Genomic DNA, 24141 nt, shown 5'->3' with positions numbered 1-24141 from the left:
CTTTGGGACTCCCAGATGTGAGTACGCCATTTTACCTTTTTTCCCACGAGAAGCAGGGGATTGCCCTGGGAATATTAGCACAAGACCTGGGCCCATACCGTAGGGCAGTTGCTTATTTCTCCAAACGATTGGACACAACTGCAAAGGGATGGTCTGGATGTTTGTGAGCGGTTGCGGCCATAGTACTAAACATCCAGGAGGCCCAAAAATTTACCTTGGGCCAGAAAATAACCGTGTTAGCATCCCATACGGTATCTGCAGTACTGGAAGCAAAAGGTGGACATTAGCTCTCCCCACAAAGAGTTTTGAAATATCAGGCTACAGTGGTGGAACAGGATGATGTGGAAATTGTAGTCACCAACATTGTCAATCCAGCTTCTTTTCTCAGTGGGAACACAAGGGACCCAGTGCATCACAACTGTCTGGAAACCATCAAAGCAGTATATTCGTGCCGTCCAGATCTGAAAGACAATCCTATGGAAGACACAGAAAACTGGTTCACTTATGGGAGCAGCTAAGTCGTAAGTGGCAAACGACACAATGGTTATGCAGCTACCACTTGTAAAGAGGCAGTAGAATCCGGGCCTTTACCTGCGAACACCTCTGCACAAAAGGTGGAAATAATTGATCTGACCCGAGCCTTGGAATTGGCCCAAGACAAAATCAAAAACATCTGTACAGACTCAAAATATGCCTTTGGGGTTGTACATGCGTATTGAGTGATCTGGAAGGAGAGGGGATTACTGAATTTGCATGGCAAAAATATCAAGCATGCAAAAGTAATCTTGAAGTTGTTGGAAGCACTTCAACTCCCTGAGAAAGTGGCAATCGTGCACATCAGAGCACACCAAAAAGCAAACTCAGAATTGGAAAAAGGAAATGAGCTGGCAGACAGAGAGGCAAAACATGCAGCCAAAAGGGAGGTAAAAACAGAAGGGGCCCTGATCCCCAGTGGGCAAATCTCCCTAGAAGGTAAGCCCAAATATACCAAGGAAGATCAGAAATTAATTACTGATCTAGCAGGTTCCTATAATGAGGAAGGGTGGGCTCTTACCCCAAGGGAAAATGATTATTCCCTCTTATATGATATGGCCCTTGATAAGAGAGGAACATAGAAAGAGGCACTGGGGGACTGAAGCCTTATATAAACATTGGATCAGAGAAATTGTAGCAAGGAACCACTGCGAGACAACTGACTCAGCAGTGTGACCTTTGCCTCCAGACTAATCCCAAAAATACTCCAAAATTAGGGATAGGCCAAATTGGAAAAGGTAATGGGCCTGGACAACAATGGCAGATTGAGTTTTTGGAACTCCCAAGAAAAGGGGGGTACCGATACATGTTGGTATTAACTGACACCTTTTCAGGTTGGCCGGAGGCGTTTCCTACCAGAACAGCCAAGGCTAGGGAGGTGGTAAGAATACTAATACAGGAAATAATACCATGTTTTGGGGTACCAGCTACTATATCCTCTGACAGGGGACCGCCTTTCATTTCAAGAATAGTGCAACAAATCAGCCGCCATCTAGGTATAGATTGATAACTTCATACCCCATATCGCCCTCAGTCAAGTGGCCAGGTAGAAAAGATGAACCACTTGATCAAACAACAGATTGTAAAGTTGGGACAGGAAGCGAATCTGGCCTGGCCTCAGTCTCTTCCTTTGGCTCTCTTATGCATACGAACAAGGCCAAGAGCAAAGGAGGGACTGAGCCCTGTTGAAATCCTGTATGGACAACCCTATGGAATACAGAAGGGGATGTCCGCACAAGCAGGAGACAAAATTATGACATCCTATATGGTGGCATTAGGGAAACAATTAGACAAAATTGGAAAATATGTAGCTGGAACCCGGAGTAGCATTTTGGATAGACCTATACACAATGTACAACCTGGAGATTATACATCTATATATGTAAAGTCTCTTGCAGAAAAAAACTTTGGAACCCCAATGGGAAGGACCCTTTCAGGTGCTGCTTACATCATACACCGCAGTAAAAATTAATGAACAACCTGCTTGGATTCACCACATGAGAATCAAGAAGTCAATGCAAGGTCCATGGACACTTGAAACGATGGGACCCAATAAGTTGAAATTGAAAAGGCAACACGTATGGACTTTGGACATTGCTTGTAACTATTGTATCAGCTAAAGCATGGAAGGAAAACTCGAATGTAAACATACCTGAAAGAGTCGCCCTATCTTTAAATTTATCTGACTGTTGGATATGTACTGCACTTCCGAGGGGCAATATGGAAATCCCGCTATATGGGATACCCTCCAGAAATTGGAACAATGCATTATATAGACTAATCAGAAGTGGTCCGCTCAATGTTGGGGAGTGGAAAGGGTAAATTATACCCTCCCTGAGGGACCGAAATTTGCTTTACAAGCACGGGAAACGTTACTGTTAAAAGTCGGTGTATGGGGGTCAATGATGGCAGCGAACAAAAGATCTTGCGTGATCTGGGGCTTAGTTTTGGTCGGGAACCCGACTGTTCAAAAACTGTAAATGCAGGGGGATATAATCTAGCCAATTTAAGGTCATTTTGTAATATTACTATCCAAGTAGCATACGACCCTGATAAGGAGTCTGGAGTGGATGGAACTTTGGAAAGTGGGTGAAAATTAGGTATAGGGTATTGGTGGCTATGTGGTGATGGGAGGGCAAGGAAGAATTTACCACCTAATTGGAAGTATTATATATGGAGTGGTAATTCATGTCAAGAAAATGGTTGATATTAATAAAGAAGGGGAAGATTTGGGAGGGTGGCCATGGGGGTTGGAAAGCCCCACACTAGACACTAACACCACCCTAACACTAGACTCTTCTCGATGAGGCCATCAGGAATGTAAAAGAGTTTAGAGGGAACAGAGAAGGGTGATTCAAGAGGCTGCATGCAGTCTCGGGTTTCTTGTTCTCCAGCCATTGAGGCATGGAAGTTTCTGGGTGTTTACTGTTACTGTTATTTGCAAAGTTGTTTGACCAATGAAAAGTTGTTTTGAAAAGAACTGCTGTGGAGAGAAGGGTATAGGAGGGGAGCCTGCCCTCAAGATAAAAAAAAAAAAAAAAAACAAAAAGGAAGGCAACACGATGTGACGAAGTTATGTCATCAATAAAGAAGCAGAAAGAAGGAATGAAAAGGAGCAGGTTGGCAGAATGGAGACCAGGACGAGAACAGGCACTTTTCTCAGCCGTTCTTCTTGCCATCTCAGGAGTCGGGAGCACTTGGAACAGTCCTTCCCACTCACGTTGCAGCTTCGATTCTTTCCACATTTGCATCAAAACACAGTCTCCTGCTCCGAATGGATGGATCAGGACTTCCAACGCCTCCAACATTACATGCTGTCGCAGTAGGAGATATCCGTGTGCTGACTCTAAGGAACGGGATGGGGCACAGAGTGGAGTGGAGACACCACGGACAGGCTCTGTGACGAGAGGGGGACCTGATGCTCTTGTGCGCACTGTGACCGATAAGCTGCATGATCGCTACCCTGAGCTAATGGCCTGTCATGTTTTTGAGAAAGCGTTGTACTCTAGTGAGAGAACTGGTGTTTCTCTACAAGCAGCAATCCCCATGCTTTTGCTTCAGCTTTGAATATTGAAAGAACAATATGATCAAGCAAGTAACCGAACTTCCAGCTTTTTCAGCTGGAAGTAGCTCAACCTTTCTTTTACACAGGAAGAAAAATCTAGGAGCATAACAGATTACACACCAAAAACAAAAACATGTAAATAAACAATGTAATAATATCACTCGCAGAAAAAAGAAAAAAAAAACAAAAAACAAAAAACAACACGGACAGGTGGCGACTCCCCTTCTCCTGGGGGGCAAGACATCAAGCGGTGTCCATCTGTCCCTGCATGGGAAATGGATGCTGGAAGTGGGCTTCTCACTATCGCTGCTTTGGGTAGTTGTGGAGTAATTGCCTTAACCGTTCCCTCATTAATGGAAATGGTTAACCCAACGAAAGTTAGAACAAATGATGGGGATTCTCCCCTCTGAACACAGGCCAGGAGAGCTGGAGTTGTTCATCACGGAGAAGAAAAAGCTCCAGGGAGAGCTAATTGCCGCCTTTCAGTGCCTAAAGGTGGCTTATAAAAAAAGTTGGAGAGCAACTTTTTGCTCAGACAGATAATGACAGGGCAAGGAAGTTTCCAAACTAAAAGAGAAAGAGGGGAGTTAGATTAGATGTTATGAGACCAGGGGAAAGGATAGAGGAAGACAGACACTGAGAAGGGCAGAGGAATCAAAAAAGATCAAGAGACGAGTGGGACAGAGGAAGGAGTAACAGCGGTAGCTGGACAGAGGAATTGCAGGGAACGCTACTGCAGGCGTGCAGTACTGGGTGCTGCAGTATCAGTGCTTTTATCATTGATGGGCAGTACCAGTTGTGGTTGCAGTGCAAGCAGTTGTCACAAAGTCTCAGGAGAGCATAGAAGCACAAGAGGAGCGTGGGGCATAATGGCTTTCTCAGGGTTGCAGAGTAGAGTGCAATGGTCCTAAATGGGTGAGTGCGGTAACATGGCTACCCAGCAGACACCCAGATGCCCGGATAGGTCCTGTGTGCCACTATGTTGGCTCCTGAGTACCACGCACACGCCAGCAGTCAACAAAGCATGCAGAGGCAAGTTAGCAGCAAGAAACGGATGCACAGGAGAGAATGTCCCTGTGCAGGCTGCACCCATCCCACTCCCTGCCCTGCCAGCATTTGCAGTGTGGCACCATTCCACTCCCTCCCCATGCACCTTGACACTCCAACCACCCTGACCTATGGAGGGCTTCCCTGAGCCCTGGCTGCAGCATGCACACGTGAGTTCCTTTGTTCCAGTACGCAAAAGGCAGCATTTATTCAGAGCTTCTTTTAAACTTCAAGGTAGTATTGCATCTGGATGACGGGCTTGGAGGGATTACATTTCACAGAAAACCCATGAGAAATAAATGTCTGGTGGACAGAGGTAACAAAATTCACACCGTATACAGTTGCGCTATTTATCTACAGTTGTCAAAAATACAAAGAAATTAGATAAAAAAGGTTGCTTGGTCAAAACATTAATGAAATATACGTTCCAAACGCATAGGAATCACAGAGTGATCAGACAAAGACAGTAAGTGTCTTAAAGCTTTAGAGCTTTCAAGAGCTGCTGTGGTCACGTGACTAAAGGAAAGCTACCGAGTTTGTTCACCAAGACAGGTGTTCAGATTAAAGACAGGGAAAAAAAATTACACTCTACCACCAGGCATCTTTGCTGGAGGGGAGCAAGGGCATGAACAGAACGCAGCAGATATTTCAACTTTTCCTTACGGTATCTCTATGTTTTGAAGAAACCTCTCTGGCAAAAGCAAGGTCAGTTTGCAGATACTATCTAAGGAAACAGTAAGAGACAGCAACAAATAATGCGTGTCACGGATGGGATCACTTCATATTCATTGTACTGCACAATGACCAAGAACAATGATCTCAGAGCTGAAAAGCAAATCTCTTTCCCCAAAGAGTACCCTGAAGCCTGAACGTCTTCAATAAACATTTTATTGATGAGTTTTCTCAATGTACTCGGTATTTCTCTGAGGGAGAGGTAGGCTCTCGTGGGGCTACTTCATGCTCCCGTGCTCTGAGAAGTCAGAAACAACATGATTGTCCCCTGTCAGTAACCACTTTGTAGTTCAGAGTCCTTCAATTCCCACTGGTTCGCGTGCATGGATACGAGAAGTACTAATTCCAACTTCATCACCTGTAGAAAACACACAAGGTAAAGGTAGTTGATCCTCAGAAGATATTCAACTTTGTACTATATAGCCCTGCATCTTTATGTAGAAGCAGTCATTCACCTCCCTTCCTTCACTCCTCCCCAAGTGTCAGAAGTTATTTTTACCTGTTCTGATCAGAGGAGCTTTATTCTAAATTGGAATGTTTATACTTCTGTCAGTTTCAGCTTCACTTTTAGAGAGAAAGAAGCCAGAAAGCTACGTGTGTCTTACATACATCGTACATTTGTTTGAGGGTTTACCCTTTGAACAATAAGAACTAAATTAGTCAGGATTCCATTCTTATATCCTTTTTTGTTTTTCTTTTTCCTCTTCTTAAACAGACTATTGCGTGATCTTATAAAACCCTAAACACAATTTTTTAACACACAGAGCACTGCATGTTCAAGCCTGCTACAGCGATTTCTAGTAGTTTCTACCTCAGGAATTAATGTTTCCCTTGTCTTCTGCACTTCCTAGTATGTGCACCTGTTTACTTAGGTAACTGATACTCAGTTTTGTTCCAGTCTTTCCTTCCTCCCACACTGCTGAGGGAGCAAACGGCTTTGTGGTGCTTAGCTGCCTGCACACCACAGGCACATACAGAGTACAAATCTCTATCCATCAGAGAATCGGTTACTGGCATTCCAAGCACTGTCCACATGCTGGAGGAAGAACTCCACTGTTTTCTCTGAAAAAGAGGCAGAGAAGAAAATAGGATACAGTACAGAGTGATCATGCAGTCCAATAGGCACAGCCTCATACCGTGAAGAGATACAAGAACAGAACTTTCACCTGCAACATTATCAGACAGTATTTAACAGCCTGGATTAAAGCATGTTCATACACACCTTCTTCGTAATATGTTTATCACATAGACACAACTGTAAATATTACAAGAAGCTTGCAAAGACAAGAAGTGAAAAGACGTCTAATTCTTACTACAGCCTAGACCTCGCAAACAGGGATAGTTGTATGACTGGGAAGAAGTGACAGCAGCCCCGAGCTACATTTTGCAGTCAGACAGTTAAACTACATGTTCAGCTCTACATTATCTAAATGGATACATGGAACTGTTCTATAAAGAACATGGAAAGTCCTATCATAATGGAATTAATGGAAATTAATAGAAAGTCCTATATTAAGTTTATACTGAAAACAGTATTTGGGAAAGAGAATGCCGAAACACCACATGAAGTCAGCTAACTAACCCAGTTCAACACAGAACATGTGAGACTGGAGCAACCTCAAGCAGAGTTGTACGAGCCTTAGTACTCTGGAGGATGCCTTTCTCTGTAAGGCTGTAAGCTGCAAGTCAGTTGCCCAGAGCAATGGGACGAATGCTAAAGATGAACTCTATCTCCAGTACACACCCAAGTAAATCACTAGTGCACCAGGTAGTGGCTTACAGTATCAAATGCATGCCTTTCGGTGCTACTCGTTTAATTTCTGCAGAAGGTACAGAAACAGATGCCTGCTTGAATCTCACACTGATGAGCCACAAATCAAAATGACCTTACTGTAGCTGACTCTCAGAAGTTTTAGCCTTGTATGGAGAGTCATCCTTTGGCTGGGAGCAGTTCTAGCTACGTTTTGAAGTGGCAGAGTGTTCAAACCTCATGCAGAGGAGTGGAAGAAGCACAGAGTGGCGCATAGGAACAGAAGTTCGCGGCATCAAAGGAGCAAGAAACTGGGAACTGAGATACATGCAGCTTTTACGCTACAGATGCGGAACTGGGAAATAAAGGACTGGGAGAGATGGAGAAAAACACTTGTGGTCCTTGTTTGCAAGGCTTAAAAGCAACCTGGGAAGACAAAACGTATATAGTCTGATCTTTCCTACAGCCCATATTCCCTCTATAGAAGCTCACCTCTTCCTCCTTCGGAGGCCTAAAGACGTCTCCAGGATTCAGGAGATGTTTCTGCAAAACTGTCTGATGTGGTAAGTCTGTACAATACAGGAACACAAAGCAATCTGCCTGACAAGAGCATGCGTTGACTTGTCGTTGGCCAGTTGCTCAAACACATGCCTTCACCTCCTGGAATAAGGGCACACAACATGTTTTCCTTGAATTAAACACAACTACAGATAGATTTAGCTCATAGGGTTCCAGCTGATTATGCTCACTACAGAACCAAGATAAGAGAAACTACTGCAATGTAAGTAGTTATGCTAATAACAAGATCCCACAGTGAAACCAAAGCAGAAGCTTAAGGGAACAGATTGGTCACAAACCATTCTCCGTGACGGTAACATCCAGGTGAGAACTTCCATACTTGTGGATATGTTCGACACCCTCTTGTACACTGTCCACAACCTCAATGCAGCTCCCCAGATCCCCATATTCGTCGTGGAGAGATTTCACTTCTGAGGGGTTGAACGTCAAGTAAGAGGCAAACTTTGGGCCAGCATGAATCTTCACCTGCAATACCAGAAGTATTTTGTGCTGTAGATTGTACCAATGCGTAACAGGCAAAAAGTGCAGCTTGTTGTTCTGGGTATAGCTAGGATAGAGTTAATTTTTTTCATAGCAGTCCCTATACTGCTACATTTTGGATTTTTGCCTTAAACAAACCACTGTTTTGGCTGTTGCTAAACAGTGCTCACACCGTTCCAAGGCTTTCTCTTCTCCCCCCACAGTGAGAAGGTCGAGGGTCTGCTAAAAGTTAGGAGAGCACATACCCACAACCGATTCAAACTTAACCAAAGGGATAGCCTATGCCATATAATGTCAAAGTCAGCAATATAAAATGAGGGGAGGGGAGTTTCAAGGAAGGCAGATATTTCCAGGTTTGCAAGTCTCCCCTACAAAAGACTTTACCTGTTTTTATCCCTTTCTTTTGTAAACTGACACCAGCCCTCTCCAAAGTGTATGTTTCAGACACAAAAGAGTTACTGGGCCCAAAACAAGGCAAGGACTTTCAGTTATTTTACGATCCTGATGAAGAAGATCTAATGCATCGTCAATCTCTGAATTTAATCGTAGCAGCTAAGACACCTTAACAATGAGAGGGAGGAGTGGAGGAGCAGGTGCTGATCTCTTCTCTCAGGTGACAGCGACAGGACCCAAGGGAATGGCATAGAGCTGTGACAGGGGAGGGTCAGGCTGGATGTTAGGGAAAGGTTCTGCACCAAGAGGTGGCAGGGCACTGGAACAGGCTCCCAGGACAGTGGTCACAGCACTGAGCCTGCTGGAATTCAAGAAGTGTTTGGGCAACGCTCCAAGATGCATGGTCTGATTTCTGGGTGGTCCTGTGTGGAGCTAGGGGTTGAACTTGGTAGTCCTCATGGGTCCTTTGCAACTCAGGGTATTCTATGAAAAAAAAAAAACACAAAACAAAACACAACCAAACCAGACATTAAAAAAAAACAAAGACAAAAAGAAAACACAAGCGAGTGAGGACTTGCTCCTGACTAGCTATCTGGCAAGCTTCTCTTAATATGACTTTAACATTATCGGAACATGACCTATTTTCCATGTTTTCCTGCATCAATCACTGCTTGTATACACTATTTGCCAAATGGAAATGCTATGTGAAAAATCCATGTTTTAAGTGTAATTTAAGTACTTCACAAATATTTCTCTCGTGATGCATCTCTGCTACAAAACATTACGCATGTCAAAGCAACTATGTAGGACAGTGGCCTTTGTTCCTGTGGAACAGTGGGAGGGGGAAATAATGGGCGGGAAAATGGGTGGGAATAAAGGCAAGTGAGACAAAATGTTCAAAATATGTGGATGAAGCAGATTAGAGGAGGAGAAACATAAAATGGGAAACGACTGACGTAAGAAGGTAAGTTAATAGATTTAATCAGAATAGTATTTGGGTCCGGGAGGTTGCCAGCCAGGAAGTCAGAATTAAGAGTAGTAGAGAAAGGGTTGGGGAAATGCTCTTCCAAGGCAGAGAATGATTTTTTTCTATGTAAAAGGAAGTAGTTGTATCCCAGCAATGGCATGCAGCCACCCCAAAGAAGCTGCTTGCAGATCGTTTCTATGGAAAAGCTTGGGGTTGCATGGAGAAGCCAAGAAAGCTCTCCGAAAAGAGTACAAAGGTGTACAAAGAGACATGTGGGTAACGTAAGTGTTATGTTATCATAAAACTACATAGGGCTATGTCAGCAAGACCAAGGGCTCCTAAAATGAACAACAAGTAAATAAAACAAAACAAAAGCCAACACAAGTATAAATGACTAACCTGTTCTACTCTCAACGTGTCTATGATCTGATCAAACAACGGAGTTCTCAGCAGGTCTCAGTGAATTAGGAGTGTTTCCCGAGCATCACAGGCAGCAGTATATTCACACTTTGAGTCTCTGACTGAGGCTTAAGAGTAAACAATTGGTTACGTAACATTTATGACAAAGAATTTGAAGAGCATGTGAATTAGTATTACGTATGGTTATAATAATATATTAATATATATATTAATATAATATAATAATAATATATTAATATAATATAATAATAATAATAATAATATAACCATACCACATATTCCAAATGTGTAGTTCAGTTACACTCATGGTATCCAAGTCACCCTCTCACAGCTTACTTATTCATGTGGCCTTCTCCACGCTGGCATCTGTGTCCACATACACATGACAGATCCATTCACCGTGTCCCATCACTGGAATTCCCTTAGCAGCTTTCTGGATAGTCCTGACTAGCTGGGATGAACCATGTGGAATGATTAGATCTACCAGCTTCTCCAAATGGCAGACATCTTCCACTTCCTTGCTTGTATTCACACGTGAAAGTTGTGACACAAACAGTCAATGGCCTGAATTCTCAAGCTCTGCCTGTGCTTTTTCTACATGCTACAGCACAAAAGTTGTTGCTTTAATTCTAGACACTTACTACTTGCACTGCATCTTTGACTCCATGAATGGAGAGTGCTTCTTGAGTCAGATGATGAAGGATTTGATTGCTGTATGCTGCCTCTTTCCCTCCTTTTATTAGCAAGCCATTTCCGCTAGCTATGGCCAAAGAAGACACCTGTCAGAAGGGAATTAAAACAACAACAACAACAACAACAACAACAAAGTGATCTGACTCCTCTGGGAGAATAACATCTGCAAAATAGAGTAAGAACAGGATTTTGCATTCTGCTGACTTACTCAATATTAATATACAGCACCAAGAATTTTTTCCGAGTCAGAACGTGTAACTCCAGAAATGAAGTATCTTAACGTTTCAGAAACAAACTTGAGCTTCAGGGTACTACTGGCAAAGGGAGACTGCAGTAAGTCAAAGGAAACCCTGAACATAGGCTCTGGCACAAATTCGCTAGCTGTATAAAACTATTTCAGATGCAAGAACTCTTATCCCTAATCATTCTGGCTGGAAGTAGCTAATGAGCTCTTCCTACGACGAACATTTTACTTGTGCTCTCTTATACAGAAGCCTTTTGTTTTATCACGCTGATTTTACGTTTATAACCAGAAGGTGTCCTTGCCTATGGCAGGGGGGAGTAGATGACCTTCAAGTTCCCTTCCAGCACAAATCATTCTATGATTCTATGACACCTCCCACTAGACCAGATTGCTCAAAGCCCCATCCAACTTGGCCTTAAATACTTCCAGGGATGGGGCATTCACAACTTCCCCAAGCAGCCTGTTCCAGTGCCTCACCACCCATAGTAAAGAATTTCTTCCTTTATTCTAATCTACATCTACCCTTTTAGTTTAAAGCCATTACTCCTTGTCCTGTCATTACACTCCCTGACAAAAAGTCCCTCCCCAGCTTACCCAAAGCCTGCTTCAGGTACTAGAGGGCCACTATAAGGTCTCCTCAGAGCCCTCTCTTCTCTAGGCTAAGCAACCCCAGTTCTCTCAGCCTGTCTTCATAGGAGAGGTCCTCCAGCCCTCATCAACTTCGTGGCCCTGCTCTGGACCTGCCCGAACACATTTATTTCTTATGTTGGAGTCCCCAGAGCTGAATGCAGCACTGCAGGTGGGGCCTCACAGGAGTGGAGTAGAGAGCGAGAATCACCTCCCTGGACCTTCTGGTCATACTTTTGATGTGGCTCACGATACGGCTGGCTTTCTGGTTTGCAACTGCACATCGCTGGCTCATGTAGAGCTTTTCATCCATCAACACTCCCAAGTCCTTCTCTGCAGGGCTGCTCCCAATCCACTCATCAACCAGCCTGCATTCATTCTTGGGAGTGCCTTGATGACGGTGGTGAACCTTGCACTTAGCCTTCTTGAACTTCACGAGGTTCTCATGTACCAACCCCTTAAGCATGTCAAGGTCAACTCAGACCAACTCCTTTTCCCTACTAGTGTCCTCTGGGTAAAAAACAGTCACCGTGTTTGATATTCTACCTCATCCTGCTGTCCACAATTTGAAAAGAATACTGAAAAAATAAGGAAGACTTCAGAAAGATCCTTGTCATTTAGTGGAACCTTGCTGTACCCAGATACTGTGTGTCTTTAACATACAAAACTAGACATTAAAATGCAATTTGATTGTATCTTGTTAACAATCTGCCTCTCCGAAGATCAGCATCACGAAGGAAAGCTGCAGAGACAAGCTTATTTAAATAAATAAAAAACATCCAATCTGTAATGGGTTTGAAAACAGTTTGTTCCCTTTAGATAGTAATAGAGCACGGCTGTACTTCAGAACAATTGGATTTCTTGAAATCTGTAAGAAGCAGTCTGTGAAATATGATCTCAGAACTTCGCCTTGTAAGTACTAGAGACAAACATGCTATTGTATATTGTTATAAATGACTGAGTCCCGAATAGGGTTACAATCAAAGTTTACAATTTATTAAAGGAACAGAGGTAAGCAAACAGCACTGGGTGCGCTGGGAGTCTCTGCTCCACGAAGACGCACACCGGTTACATCAGGCGGCTGGTTTTTATGCTCCTAGGCTAATACATATTCATCACCACTTTTGGAAAAGGCAGGGGTATTATAATTAGTTTCCCAGAACCCGAACCATCCCACGGATGCATGCGTATCAGTCTCCAGTGGTCCCTCTGAGGGTCGCTCATACTGAAGGCTCGTAGTCTTCCTCACAAGTTTTGTCCTTCGGTCGTTCTTCAGCTTCCCCCCCACCCTCCCCTTATTTAGTAGTCTCTGGGCCAGATGCCAGAAAGTCGTGTCTCATGCAATAGTCAGCAGTTATCTCAAAAAACTCCCCCCTATTCTCTTATCTCCCAGACCCAAGTCTCAAGGTTTACCCTTCAAACCCTCTATCAACACGAACTGCTAGACCATTCTTTTGCAAGATACAAGAACTATATACACTAACCACTCTGTTTCTCTTGGACTTGTGGTTATTTATACAAGGGGATGTAAGACAGAAGGTCACATTTCATTATGAGGCCCTAGCATTGTTCCATATTGACACGAATCAGATGAACATATTTCACAGTCCCCCATCTCCTTTTTCATGGTATTGATTCGTGTTTTCCTTTCCAATCGAGTCAATACTTGCCAAATTGGTATCAATTTTGGATATTCTTTTCTTTTTATTATCGTCAGGCAATGGGTTTTCTCTTCTCCCTGGTTCTGGGTCAACAGTGTGAGAAACTCCGTAGCCAGTAACTTAGGCTCAGGCGAGGATCTCAGTGAAGAAGTAATTTGTTCGCGATTGCAATGGCGGGCGCCCCACAAGCAGGAGAGCACACCTACTAGTTCCAAAACACAGTTTATATACTTTTTGATGACAGGACCCTCCCCTGTTTCCCCACTGACTGGGTAATCCAGGTTCACCATCTATCCGATGCTTCACAAACAATGCATGGCCTTCACTTGCCGGCCTGTTAAATTTCAAATTTCTTTTGACATTTTTACTGCTTGGAGAGGTAATGTTTCTTCGCTTGTCTGACTTGACACCGTGATTTTCACCTAATTGTCCTAAGAAGTCTGGTTGTCTGCATTTTACAAGGTCGCCTGCTAAGCTTTCTTATCACTGTAAGCATATCTCAGTACCACATTCCTGCCCTCTAAACAACGTAACTCTGCAAAAACAACATTCCTATTCCCACAACAGGTACTGCAGATATTTGCATTCCTTGTATAACTGGAGTGTATCAGCCTGGTAATAGAAGGTATTAAACATGGAATTATTAACAATTCTCCACATATCCCCAATACAACCATCCTCATTTTAGCAAAACAATCACTGCCCGTAAAGCCCCCTCCCATAATCTTCTTAGATCGATTCCATTCCAAGTTTGAACTGGGACGTGTGCAATCTTCTTCATTTCTTTTACAAGTTCATTTACAGCTTTTCTTTCTGTTGTGGTTTAACCCAGCTGGCAGCTAAACACCACACGGCCATTCACTCACCTCACCCCCTCCCTCTCTGGGATGGGAGAGAGAAATGGGAAAGTGAAGCCTGTGAGGTGAGATAAAGACAAGAAAATAATAATAAATAATCATAAATAATAATAATGACAATGACAATAATGATGATAGTTCTACTACTACTCATGTGTATGAAACAAGTGATGCACAATGCAATTGCTCACCACCGCTGATGCCCAGCTGTCTGATGCCCAGCCTAACCCCGAGCAGTCCAGCCCTCCTCCCAGCTCTTGCTGCACCCCCAGCCTGCTCGCTGGCAGGACAGTGAGAAGCTGAAACGTCCTTGGCTTGGTGTAAGCACGGCTCTGCAACAATTAAAACATCAGCATGTTATCAGCGCTCTTCTCATCCTAAACCAAAACGTAGCATTCTACCAGCTACTAGGAAGAAACACCTTCATCATTAATCTCTAAACAGCAATTACTAAGGTTAGATTTTCCACAGACTTCTTCTTGTGCTAGTAAATAATCCAAAGCTAAGCGATTTTGATACATAAGTAGATAAGTAGTCCTCATCTTGGTATTTTGCTTTGCAATTAAGCCAAGTGCACCTCCGGTTTTATTTACAACTATTTCCATTACAGCTTGTAACCTAGTTATTCTATTAAGCATATATATTGGGGTCCTATAGCCCCAGGATCCGTCTTCTGCCCATGTAGCTGGATCATAATAGGCAAGACGCCTTCAATCAAGGGGTTGGGCCCACTTTCAGGGTCAATTTGGGCTTGTGATACCGTTCAGCCTGCCGGGGTGATCCAGCTCCTGGAAAACGAATCACAATTTTATATGGGTTTAAAAAGAAAAGTTCTTACGTTATTTTCTCGGGACAACCTCACCTTAGTGTGGGAGAAGTCCGGTCGAGGCCCTCTCACTCGGCAGTCAATACCCATCGCCTCCCTCGGTAGACCATACACACTGCAGTGGAGGGTCCTGCCCCGGTCTTGCCTTCTCCCTTTCCTCCCTTTAGGCTTGTCCCCTTTATTTGGCGTCCTTAATTCATGCAGAGCCTCATTGCCAGAATATGAGTTCTTCTTTAGCTTTAGTTTCAGTTCCCCAGGAGTGGACTCAACCCTCCAGGTTTCGGTAGTTACTGGTCCTTTTATTCTGGATCTGTGGATCCAACCCCTTTCCGCTGTTCTCACAGCTGTTTCAGTAGTAAGTAAAACTTACTACTTACAGTCCCTCCCATCGGGGGCTCAATGATTCTTCCCTCCAGGTTTTTATTAAGACCTTGTCTCCTGGTTGTATCTTATGAATAGCAAATCCTAAAGGTGGTGTTTGAGCCATCATTCCAATTTCTCTTAGCTCTTGTAACCTCCTTCCAACGGTAATTACGTATTTCTGGATGCTACGCTCCTCAACTACATTTTTCCTAGAGGCATCCCTTGAGAATAAGGCATACCATATAACATTTCATATGGCGATAATCCGCTCTCACTGTGTGGTTTAGTTCTTATGTTTAAAAGTGCCAATGGTAAGCATTTCATCCAGGGCATTTGTGTCTCGATCATTAATTTAGCCAAGTGTTGTTTTAGTGTTTGATTCAATCTTTCTACTTTCCCTGAGCTTTGTGGGTGCCACGGAGTATGGTATTCCCACTGAATACCTAATGATTGACATAATAATTTTATTATTTTAGAAGCAAAGTGTGTGCCCTGATCAAAATCAATGTACTGGATTATCCCATATTTAGGTATCAGGTGTTCTAATAGAGCTTTTACCACCATTTGTGCCATAGCTCGAGCTACAGGATAAGCTTCTACCCATTGTGTTAAATGATCTGCTATTACCCATAGATATTTTATCCTCCCTACCTTGGGCAATTCAGTGAAATCAACTTGTACTTTCTCAAAAGGCCTGTAAGCTGTTTTTCTCCCTCCCGTGGCTGCTTGTCAAAACACTTTCTTATTTATCTTCTGACAAGTTAAGCAACGTTGTGTAATTTGTTTTGCTATTAAAAAAAAAAAAAAAAAACACACAGCTTCCTGCTGAGGCAGAACTATTAACATTCCTACATCCTCCTTCCCTGCTCATTCAACTTCAAAGGGCTCTGTTAAATACTACATGCCACACCTTTAACACCGGGGACAACTCTTTTAACGCTTCCTTTATTTTTCTCCAGCCTGTACTTTTCTCACGCCAACACCAAAGGCTCAGTCAAGAGCCAATTAATTCCACTCCTTTTCTCTCCAAGATGCTGAAACAACGTATCAGTATACTACACTTCATCCTATTTTCCTTCTCTCCTCCAAAACATGAATTGCCAGATAGTGTTATAGTCGACTGATCCATAAAGTGGCCATTTAGCTTATATAGTGGCCACCACTGATTGCAATACTTAGTGAAAGTCCTCTTCCTTTCTGCGCTCCCAGTTCTAACAATATCCTTTGAATGTGCCAGTGTGCACCCAAGGAGGCTTTCTTTAAAACATCTTTGTTTTGGATATTACTCATTCCTTTGATTTTCCATTCCCTTTTATTTATTTATTACTATTCCTTATTAGTTACTGTCCTTTGTTTCAATTTCCACGCAAACCTTTTTACTGTGGGTTTTTACTATCTTTTCCTAATCTTCTTCCCAAATGTCCCAGTTCTCTGGGATTAAATGCCTCTTCCCGCATACAAACTTTACTATTTCAGGTTATTAAGGAGCCCCGTTCCATGTTCCAATCATAAATCCATGGAACTTCAGGAAAAGAGCTGAAGCACTCAGCCTTTCATCTTCTAGACAAACATTACCACCTTTTCCACAAAATTTACATTTCAACAGGACCGAATTTCGAGCCAAATGCCAAGTTTTCTCATGCACTTTGTTAATAAGCCCATACAAAACAAGGAATCACTCCTGTGTATCCGTCAATAAATACCATTTAAAAAGGCATTGACACCTAAATAAATTCACTCTCCCCCTTCTTACCAAATTGCCAGGGCTCAAGCCCAAACCACCACAGAAAGGACTCTCTCCGTTCTACCGCTTTGATAATCAGTCAGCCCCCTCCACCTCTCCAGTACTTGGCAAACTGACCAAACGCCACAGCAAATACACCAACACTACTAAACTGTTAGTTACTTAGATAACGCTCCCGCCTTTTTTCTTGTCACACTCAAAGCATTTAAGAGCAAAAATAGGATCACAAGATACACTGCCAGGCCCACATATTGGGCACCACCAATCAAAACTTGGTGAAAACAGCACTTCTTTTTGGTCTGTCACGCACTTCGTTCGTCTCCGGCCGCTCCCCTCACGGAGAATACGGAACCGCGGATCGGAACTCCGCACTCGCTTCGCAGCTCACTAGAAGGTAAACTGTTAGTCTGCAATTGTTTCACCTTTACTGCAACTCAAGACTGAACTCTGAGCACTGACTCAATTCCGTGTATGCTATCTCCAGCTAGCTATCAGGCACACACTACTCCATGGAGAAGTCAAATTTCCTCGGTAATTGCTTACCCAAACCAGTATGAGATGCAATAGTCAACTATGGAGGAAGCAACCTCTCCTCTGCACTCAGAGTCCATCCTACTATCAGCTACAGCATGGGAGAGAAACCATATTATTCAGATGCAGAGGTATCAAAGATGATCCTCTGAAGTTACATCGGAGAACTTGAGGATGGGGGCTGGCAGGAAGAAAAGTAACAAGACAAGTCATCCTAAGTCTGTAAAAAAAGAAAAAAAAAAAAAGAAAGGTTGGGGGGGGGGGGGGGGGTTGAGGGTGGGAAGCCAGTAAGAATCAGCCTGATAAAACAAATGAGATAAAGAAGAGGAGAATGGGAGAGTTTGGCTAGGCAAGGCAAGACACCCAGGAGGCAAAGGCTGGAGTCTAGGAAGGCAGACTAGAATTTGGCAAGGAAACATACTGGTTTTCTGTGAAGAACAGAGCGAGCAGCAAGGAAGCAATAATGGCAGAAAGGGAGACTACTGCCTTTTCCTTTCACATGAACTTTGCCTAGAGCAGACTCCCCTTCAGTATGAAACGAGGAGTCTCTTTTTAAGTGCCCATACCCATCCCTTGCTCCTCAAATACTTGCTCATATGTTAGAGAAATGCTCAATCAGTCTTGCTAAAGATACCGGCAGTAAGAGCCTAGACTTAGCTTTTACACGCTTGTGGAAAGATATCATTCTGCCTCAGTGCAAACATGCAGTATCAGTATGGGACAGACCACTCAGAGCCTAGAACTTCTACTTCGTGCTGATCTTGTCAGCATATATTCTTAACAGTTGCAGTTTGTTATTAACGACCTATATTAAACATTTGATGTTTAATCGTAGCCTGCAATTCAGCTGTAGTCAGCATGGACAGAAAAGTGCTCATTGGTAGGAGCCTTGTAAGTTGCAAGTTAAGCAGGGAAGCTATGTGATAAGACACAGGCAGAAATTGCACCACCTGAATGTAAGCTAACTCCTTCTCTACGTTGGGTATCAAAAACCAACGCTGAATAACTCTCAGCATTGCAGAAGCAAGTCCCAGGAAGACTGTAGTTTTCTGTAGAAAAAAAAAAATGGGATGACAGCAGAATTCATTTCAGAAGAATACAAGCAGAAGTCTTTTGAGGCAAGACTTCTTGCAGCCTTCCAATAACTCACCAGTAGAAATACACTTTTGTTATCAAAGATCTCTCTGCCCTCCTCACATACCTGTGGAAGACAGTCAGTCTGGACGGGACTCAAAAAAATCGCAAGAAAGACCCCAACAGGCACTGTCACCTGCTCCAACTCTAGATCTTTTGCTATGTGTGCTCTCCGAACTATGCTGCCGACGCTGTCCTGTGAAGATGCTGCAATCTGACAGAGCCCAACAGCCAAGCTGTTCAGCTTTGATGTAGACAGACTGAGATGTTTCAACAAAGGAAGTGCCAATCTTCCTAGAAGAAAGAAAAAATTGCGCTCAAGATAGATTTATCTGGCTAGTTTCAAGAAAAAGTGACCTAATGGTCAAACCAGGAAAAAAAGCCGCTGTTTCCCACGCCGCAGCAAGAAACCTACCTAAGATGAACAATGTAAAACATTAAGTTTAGTAGCTACAATCAAACTGCTCCAATTTGACAACGCTTTCACCTACCATCACATATACACCTAATACGATATGAATGATTTGTATATGAAGTAACATCCGCAAAGACAAAGTTTGTCCTATTTCTAGTACCGTTACACAACCGTGTACCTGAATTTCTTACCAATTTCTACCCTTGCAATATTCCTGGAAGGTTTGCGCAGTAATTGCCTCTTTCTATTTCACAGATAGAAATCCCAAAGAGCAAAGGAACGCATAGCATTTCAGATTGGGCAAGAGCTGCCGGAGTTTTCTAGTCTGAACACGTTCAGGTAGGAAGTTTACTCAGAAATGTCCCTCCAGGCATTCTCCTCAGTACAAAATGGTTGCCGTATGCCTTTTACTGAACTTCACAACTTGTGATGCACCAGTTCCACACATTTTCTAACCCAAGACCAGCTTCCTCACGCACCACTCTTACACAAAAGAATGGATTTAGTCTGTGCTGCCTGAACTGTACTTTCCTCAGTCAGAAGGTAAGGTGGTTCTTTCTGGAAAGCATCATTTTTAAGTAACAACCTTCCCCACAGGGGCCAAACATTACGTTAACCAGCCCAGGAGAATATTCATGCTATTTCATGCATGATGATAACAGGGAAGATCCTTGCTAGATTTAATTTCTAAAGTGAGCCTCCTTTGGCAAAAGAAAACACTGTTCTATTTTTAGTTTTTTAAACAATGCTGTGGGTTGCTGCTTTCAAAGGCCTCTCTCTCCATCTTCTCTGATAGAGACAGCTCTTACGGAAGCTGCAGCTGCTTACACTGACAAGCTCTCAAAGTCCTGGGTTCCCTAATCTGTGACGGCCATAATATCCAATTGCAGGTGACAGACTACTCTTGTTCTGCTCCTTTCCTTTGAGGCCCAGAAAAGCTCATGACAACAGGTGTTCCATGAAATATGTTCCGTAATATTACCTTTATTTTCAGCTTCTTCTAAGTCCTTTTTGTTTGCCAAGAGAATTTCTTCTCACTGATCAGTTAGTAAGTCACCGAGATGATAAAAAAAAATAAATAAATCTCTGCTCTCTGAAAGAGAAAAGTGTCTGAACTGCATTCTTACACGAACTCCATGGTGTTTGACATCTGGCTCACTTCAACTCATTCCTACTGACACATCTTCTCACTGGCTTGATGCCCTGAATACTTGGAGCCAGCTGATTTTTTCCAGGACCCATTTGTGTTATAAACCTGTATTTTAAAACTTGCCACATGTTCACAGCCTTAAAGAGAGAGAACATACTGTTCTCTCACCTGCTCAGGCTGCAGAGCTGCCAGCGTCCTGCTACCGGCTCGAGACATTCCACCCTGCTGCTCTACTGTAGGGCCTGCCAAAACAAACACACACACGCAACCACAAGACATGCAGACAAAGGTGGAAGGAAATGAACACTAACCTTTCAACTTTCAACTCCTTACTCAAAGCAGAAAAACAGGTACGGTCTTAAGAGACATATCAAAGAAGTTTACTGTATGCCACAACAGGAAAATTTGTATCAGATACCAAAATGCTGCCACGGTCCCCGAGCATAGCCCTTTTCAAGGCATCACAGAGATTCAGTAAGATCATCCATGTCGTAGGGGACAAACAAGTATACAACCTGTATCAAGAAGACTTGACAAAGAGCAAAAGAATACAAGGACAGCTACATCTTAGGGAGTGGGAGGCTACTGCAAAAAAAGGAAGGCATCCTTTGAAAAAGTTTAATTACGTAACTACTGAAAAGAGAAAAGATTGCAAAACAACCTGGGAATGTGCGAACAATACAGGAAGCCAAAACCAGCCTCAGCAACAGCTTGCACAATAGCTGCTCTCTCTCTGCTCTGTGTACGTTGAAGGGCTCCTACAGAGGAGAGGTTTTTTTCTTGGCACGGATGTCAAAGAATCCATCTCAAACTGAAATGATACAGAACAAGTTTTGAAACAGAAACTGAAGTAACAAGTCAAAAGGCTCAGGCAGCATTTCACTAAGGAGTTCTCAAGGAGCTCCTGGATAAGCTACGTTTTCACTTTTAACTCTTGAAATTGTCTGTAGAACAGATGACTTGGCATGTGACTAATATGCCCGGACTTCTATTCAAGAAGTGTCCTACAGAAATTGCCAGAGCAGGAATTCCCACGGTAAGGAAAATAACAGGAGGTATAGTGGGAAGCGTAAGAAAAGAACTAGGGGACACTTGATTAATAAGACTTAATGAAGGACTGTTAAAACAGCTTTTTAAAGCAAGGTCATACTTTATAATGTGGCGTGTATTTTTGTGTTCTTTGAACACAAAAGGGGTGTTGGACCACGTGACCTCTGGAGGTCCTTTCAACCTCAACCAGCCTGTGATTCCTTTGCAGCCACTATGCAACAAAATAGCAAGTACAATTCACAGCAGATAAACATGAAGCAACGCAGAGACAAAAGGGGAAATCAGGCCTTGGTAGTGCACATAATCCTACGAAAACATCACTTCAATGCTCATCAGCGTTGAACAGCAACTTCCCTGTTTAAGCTTTTGGAGAAGGCCTAGGAAAGGCAACAAAAACCATCCACAATCTAATCAAAACTCAAAGTTAGCCTTGCTATCTCATAAACTGAAGGTTCACTTGCATCTCGGACGCTACACAAACTTTTATTTTCGCTCACCTTGAAAAGGTCACAGTAGAATAAAAACCGTTTCAGCCAAGAGAAACAGGGATCGACAGATCTTTGGAACAGTTTCTGTAGAAAAGGACTAAGAAAACACCTTTTTCATGTGAAAAAGCAATGAGGGAAAAGACAATGTCTCATCATAGAAGTTGAACAGAGATCGATCACCCACGTTCTCTTTCCATACAGAAGGTGGGGGCATCAAAAGCTAGCAGGAAGCAACTTTCACTCCTCCTGCCCACAAGCACACACAAAGTAAAGCAAGCAGTTCTTCACATAGTGCTAGCTCCAGAGTTTACACACAATACCTGGTTAAGGCTCGTGACTCCTGTGACCCATGGATGCTAAGTGTTTACCTCGGTCCAAAGGATATGGCCAATTTTTACAAGAAATCCATTTAGCATTTTTATACTCCAAGGCATTTGCTTGTCTTACAGTGCAAGTCACGAGTATCACTCTATACTTGTTCTATTCTGCTAAGATCACAGATCTTTGGTCTGACTTTCTGCGGCCCTTGTTACATTGTCACAGCAACACACAGGCAGGAAAACATTGCTACATACAGTAACAAAAGACTGAGTCATAAGAAGAACCTAGGATAAAAAATGAAACCGCACACTATCTTAGTTCAGCACTACATTCTATATGCATGCTTTCAGCCTGAAATCATCAATAAGAGACGATAACCTCTAAGACTGAAAACAAGACAAATTCTACTTAGTTCTCTGAATGCAAGGCTGATGCAGCAAGTCATCAGCTGGAAGGAACCCAAGCAGAGGATTCAAGATGTTCCATTCCAACATTGAAACTTACCTTTCCAAAGCCGCTTGTCAAGCAGAGCATAGTTTCCCATTTGTTGAACAGGCAGGCCTAGCCAAATTTCAACCCTAAACTTCCAGGGAATCTCTACTGCTCCCAGCGTACATATTACTTCCGTACTCACCTGCAGGTCTTACCTGTGAAAAAAAAGTTCCAACTTTCTTCCCTTCTACAATATCTGTGATGACATGACCCGAGATTTTCGGGTGGACTCCATTTGCAATCACTACAGAGGTGCCTCCTCGCAGGGCCCACAAAGCTGCTGTCACCTACAGTGAAGGAGAGAGCCAGTTCCCAAAAATGCACTTGTTAGTTGAATCCCCATCCTCAACAAGAATTCTTATGTTGGAAGAAGCCCTTAAGACCATCAAGTCCAAGCATCAACCTAATGCTACCACTAAATCATATCCCTAAGTGCTATGTCCACACGTCTCTTGAATACTTCTAAGGATGGGGACTCTACCACTTCCCCGGGCAGCCTGTTCTAATGCCTAACCACCCCTTCCATGAAGAAATGCTTATTTAGTACCCAGATATCTAGTGCTGCTCAATAGAGTTGTTCCTCCCTAGGGGTAGGGCTTGGCATTTCCCTCTCCTGAACTTCAAAAGGTTCCTGCCTGCCCCTATCTGCAGCCTGTCAAGGTTCCTCTGAATGCACCGCCCCCACCCCGCACAAGGGCCATTTCCACAGAAGCCACCAACCACCCGCCGCCTCGCCCCCTCCCTATCCAGCCCACCGTGGCGCGCCACCGACCACCAACCTCGTTGCGCCACCCCTCCTCGGCGTCCCGGCCTGCCCCGACAGCTTCTGCCCATGGCGCCGGCAAGCCCTGCATGCTGCTTCTGCCCTGGCTTCCTCCAAGCCAATCACACAGTGCTTCCGCCCTGATTGAAGACAGGCCCTGACATCACTTCCGCCCCAGGTTCCCAGCCAAGCACGGCGTGTCCCCACAGACACAGCAGAGCAAACACACAAACTAACATTGACATCCTACCCGTAAACATGCCGTAACAGTGACTCACCTGAGAAAGAACTGCATGCAATAAAGGCACCTAGTACTACATTAGTTTATTCTAACAGATCCTACTAGCTGTCACCTCAAAAAGACGTGCGTACCGCTCTCTACTTGGAAACGCATCAGTCCGTCCGTAGACTCTGACCCACCTAAAGAGCCCTGCAACTGACTGAAGGAAAAACAAAGCACTTACCCCAAAGAGCAGCCCAGGCAGAAGGAGCTCTCTGATGGCATACCTGGGGCTCATATACCGTTTGGCCGCGCCCAGCACCCAAGCCCAATCACCTGGGAAAGGGAAGGGGCAAAGCACAAGAAAGTAGAAAGAGAGCAGAAGGAGAAGCAGCAGCTGTGTGTTTTTGTTCGTTTGTTTGTTTTTAATCTGATTTAGCTCAACAGCAAGCAGAGTGCAGACAAGAGAATCGGGCTGTTTCTAGAAGCAACGTTCCGCATGCTTAGGCTGCAGCTTTTAATCTTGAAAGGACAATATGACCAAGCAAGTAACTGGATTTTTTTCAACTGAAATTAGCTCAAACCTTTCTTTACAT

The 24141-nt window shown here is 43.5% G+C and overlaps 1 pseudogene across 1 annotated transcript in view; it reads right to left on the bottom strand.

Annotated features, from left to right (window-relative positions):
• Window positions 1–5532: 5532 nt before the first annotated feature.
• The window catches only part of LOC309890255 (delta-1-pyrroline-5-carboxylate synthase-like), a 27446-nt pseudogene continuing 8837 nt past the window's right edge, over window positions 5533–24141 (bottom strand). The window contains exons 4-13 of the transcript in view: window positions 22705–22849; window positions 20380–20453; window positions 20044–20152; window positions 18714–18940; window positions 10608–10745; window positions 10303–10498; window positions 9946–10067; window positions 7985–8171; window positions 6353–6439; window positions 5533–5735 (exon numbers count right to left, since the gene is read on the bottom strand). The product of the transcript in view is annotated as a delta-1-pyrroline-5-carboxylate synthase-like (transcript). The remainder of the gene's footprint in view (window positions 5736–6352; window positions 6440–7984; window positions 8172–9945; window positions 10068–10302; window positions 10499–10607; window positions 10746–18713; window positions 18941–20043; window positions 20153–20379; window positions 20454–22704; window positions 22850–24141) is intronic.

The sequence above is a fragment of the Aythya marila genome, assembly GCF_965140915.1.
Source record: "Aythya marila genome assembly, chromosome: Z".
In the NCBI taxonomy this organism is placed as follows: Eukaryota; Metazoa; Chordata; class Aves; order Anseriformes; family Anatidae; genus Aythya; species Aythya marila.
The sequence above is the reverse complement of the archived record's forward strand: the minus strand, read 5'-3'. Positions and strand labels throughout refer to the sequence as shown.